Source organism: Oryctolagus cuniculus, chromosome 17, assembly GCF_051225735.1.
Source record: "Oryctolagus cuniculus isolate XC-2025 breed Fujian yellow rabbit chromosome 17, ASM5122573v1, whole genome shotgun sequence".
NCBI lineage: Eukaryota > Metazoa > Chordata > Mammalia > Lagomorpha > Leporidae > Oryctolagus > Oryctolagus cuniculus.
The window spans coordinates 39940903-39944548 of NC_142883.1; the positions used below are offsets into that span (position 1 = coordinate 39940903).

A 3646-nucleotide genomic window follows, 5' to 3' on the forward strand; every position below is an offset into this window, starting at 1 on the left:
AGAGGACAACCGACTTCCCCGTGGATGCTGGGGCTCAGTGTTCAGTGGTTTTCTCCTCTGCATGGGGGTCTGAACCTTCTCCAAGCAACATCACCCAGCCTCGAGCTGGCAGTGCAGCCGGGGATGGCCTGGGAGGGTGGATGTGAAGTTCCCATTTGGGGTGCGGAAGTGGCTAGGGGTGGGAGGGAAGGCACAGAGCAGTAACACCTCCGGGACCCTGGGCCGCCTGGCAGCTGGCTGGACCAATGTCCTCAGTGTGAGACAGGGCCACAAGGGAGGGCAGATGGGAAGGGAAGAGTGACCTTGGACTGCTGGAAGTTGGGAACAGCAAAGCAGTGGTGGGGACTGGACTCTGCTGGAGCCTCAGAGGCTACATGCCGGTGGTGGTGGTGGTGGGGGGGATTATCAACTGAACGGGGGGTGTGAGTGGAGGGGAGGCACAGACAAGCCTCAGGGTCCAGCTTGTGCCTGGGGTTTAATGGGATGATGGAAGGGCACACAGCTTCCTCAGGAGGTACTGGCTGTGCTGTGGGGAGGTGACATGCTGGAACAGGGTGCTCAGAGCCCACGACAGGCCAAGTGGGAGGGGAAGGGGAAGGATGGGGCGCCACTGGCCTTAGGGAGATGTTTGCAGATGGACTTGGCAGGGGCAGGGAACATGCGTCTCCACTCTGCATGTGATGGCCGTCCAGAGGGCAGTGTGCAGGCAGTGTGGTTGTACCTCAACGTCTGGTAGAAATTTTAATGAAACAACCCTTTTGGGCTTTAAATTTGTGATTGATCAATTCACTTGAGAGGCAGAGAGAAAGAGACAGACAGACAACACTTCCACCCACCCGTTGACTCCCCAGATGCCTGCAACAGCCAGGGCTGGGCCAGGCTGCAGCTGGGAGTCAGGAGCTCCATCCTGCTCTTCCGGCTGGGAGGCAGAGAACTAAGTATTTGAGCCGTCACTGCTGCTCCCCAGAGCAGGAGGCTGGAGACAGGCGTTGGGGATGGCTGTTGAGCCCAGGCACTCTGACATGGGATGCGGGCATCTTGATCAAATGCCTGTGCCTCTTTTAGCTTGACCTGGAGTTCCTTAAGGCCTCACACGTCATCCTCCTTTAGGAGCTGAGTCAGGAGGTTTCTCTGAACGACAGACGTTAGGCTCTGAGAATCCCACAGGAATCTCAAAAAGTCACAGATCACCACTTACCTGGAAAGGAAATGAACTGTGGAAACTCCACAGTAAGACATTGAGTTAAAAAGTTACCACTAGTGCTCTCTTTCCGCCATCTTGGAGCCTGTGGAGGCCTGCAGGGAGCAGGACTTCTAGAAGGCAGCTATGTCTGGAAGACTGTGGTGCAAGGCCATTTTTGCTGGCTATAAGCGAGGTCTCCGGAACCAAAGGGAACACACGACACTGCTTAAAATTGAAGGTGTTTATGCTCGGGATGAAACTGAATTCTACCTGGGCAAGAGGTGTGCTTATGTGTACAAAGCAAAGAACAACACAGTGACTCCTGGCGGCAAACCTAACAAAACCAGAGTCATCTGGGGAAAGGTAACTCACGCTCACGGAAACAGTGGCATGGTTCATGACAAATTCCGAAGCAACTTCCTGCGAAGGCCATTGGACACAGAATCCGTGTGATGCTGTACCCCTCAAGGATTTAAACTATTGAAAAGTAAATAAATAAAAGTGGGAAAAAAAAAGTTACCACTAGCCACAAAATAAAAGTAAAGTGGAGTTATAAGTCAGGAGCTGAGGCAATGCCTAACGGCTGTTGGGGAGACGCTCCTAATCATACCAAGCAGACATCTCTGGTCAGTCAGATAACAGTGCGCTATGGACAATACCCTTCTACCCATGCTGACTGGACTGTTAAAACATAAGTAAGGTGGGAACAGTATTGACTGGACTGTTCAACTGCAAGCAAGGAAGAAACATTGATTGGACAACAGGTTGGAGGATGGCAAGCAGGAGGACTGCTGGAAAATGAGGATAAAAGGGGGAGCCCTTGCACCACTCTCCATCCTCTTGGGGATCATGGCCCGGTGTGTGTGACCCTCTGGATCTCCACACATCTGGAGCTAAAGAGGCAGCCTGCTACTCTGCATGGAGCAGGTAGCGGCACAAGCCGACCTGCAGAGCTGTCCCTGAGCTGTAACCCCACTGTCTCTGTGTGTGTGTGTGTGTGTGTGCCTAGTGCATGTGAACCTCTGGATCTCCTCATACTTGGAGCCGAAGAGCCAGCCCGCTAGCATTTGCTACGCGGCACAAGGTGACAACGGGATCAAGAGGCCAGCAGGGCTGCTGCGTTGCTGTCCTGCCACCGTGCCGGACCAGCCAAGATGCCGCCTCACCACCCTGCCTGGACCCCTTATCAGCCTACTGCCAGACCTGACCACAGAGCCAGACCAGGCCTCTCAGCAGGGGACCTCTCCAACTTCTTGCCTGGCCATCCACCTGGGAACTTTGAGCCTACTGCCCAGCGTTCCCACGACGTCCTGCCTGTAAGTGACTGATCCAAGATCTGTCTCTGCCAAGACATGGAGCTCTGAACCTTGAACACTGACACTCTTTTTCGTGATCGTGACATGAACTTTGAAAATGCAGCTTTTATAAATAATGTTAGTCATTATTTGCTTTGACCCTATGTTTTGACCCCTATGCCAGGTATCTGTAAATAATGCTGGAGACCTTGATGTACATATACTATTATAATTGGATAACCCTCAAAATTACTTTAACACTGTATACTGTGATCTGTGGATTAATGAATAAGTTCAAATAGTATTATTGATATTGATATTAATGGTATTGATTCCCGTAGTCCTTTAGTCATTAAGGAAATAGTGTTACTCTGATAGTTAAGTATTACAGTAAGTAAGTTAAGTAGAAGATAAGTAGTTACATTAAGCTAAGTAGCTAAGTTAAGTAGTTAAGTCATGATTAAGTAGTGGTGCTAAATTTATTGATAAGTGTATTAAATAGTATAGATTGATAAGTATATTGGTATTGATAAGTGTATTGACCTCAGTGAGCATGCTGATGAGTAGTGTGATAAAAAAACCCTGGTGTGTAAGCAATAAAATCTCTCATTGGAAAGACAGTCCTGTGTCTTTGTGTTCCTTTCTTCCTTGTGACTGACAAGTCATACGTTGCACTTGCTACTGTCGAGCTGCACGACTGTAGGTGCTCGCGACAGAGGCACGCCAGAGACACAGGTGCTTAGCTGACTCTCCATCTGCTCCTCAGCTTCCCAGCCCCCTTGCTGATGGGGCTGAGCGATGGGTCCTCACCAACAATATCACTTCCGGCAAACACACGCACGGGAGACCAGCCCTTGCCCTGATCTTGTGCTGATCTGCAGCCTGCATCTCCAGCCACACCCAAGAGCTGGAGGGAGACATTTCCATTTCCTTTCTGGAGGGCTCCCTACCCCCAGCCTACCCCAGAGCCTTCCCAGTGCCTCAGGTGTGGCAGCAATGCCCAGACCTCCCTCCCTCCCTTTCAGAGTTTAGATGATCAAGACGGGGGCCACCCTGATTCCCGTCAGCCTCTAGGAAAAACAGATGCCTCTGAGTTCACAAGCCAGGTGTGATCCTCAACTCTCCACACTTCTAAAGTCTGAGAATGCATCTCCAATATTTGTTTAGA

The 3646-nt window shown here is 50.7% G+C and overlaps 1 pseudogene across 1 annotated transcript; it reads left to right on the plus strand.

Moving 5' to 3' along the window:
- Window positions 1-1228: 1228 nt before the first annotated feature.
- On the plus strand, window positions 1229-3098 carry LOC127484461 (large ribosomal subunit protein eL33 pseudogene; annotated as a pseudogene). Its single transcript, XR_016224095.1, has one exon. The product of XR_016224095.1 is annotated as a large ribosomal subunit protein eL33 pseudogene (transcript).
- Window positions 3099-3646: the final 548 nt, after the last annotated feature.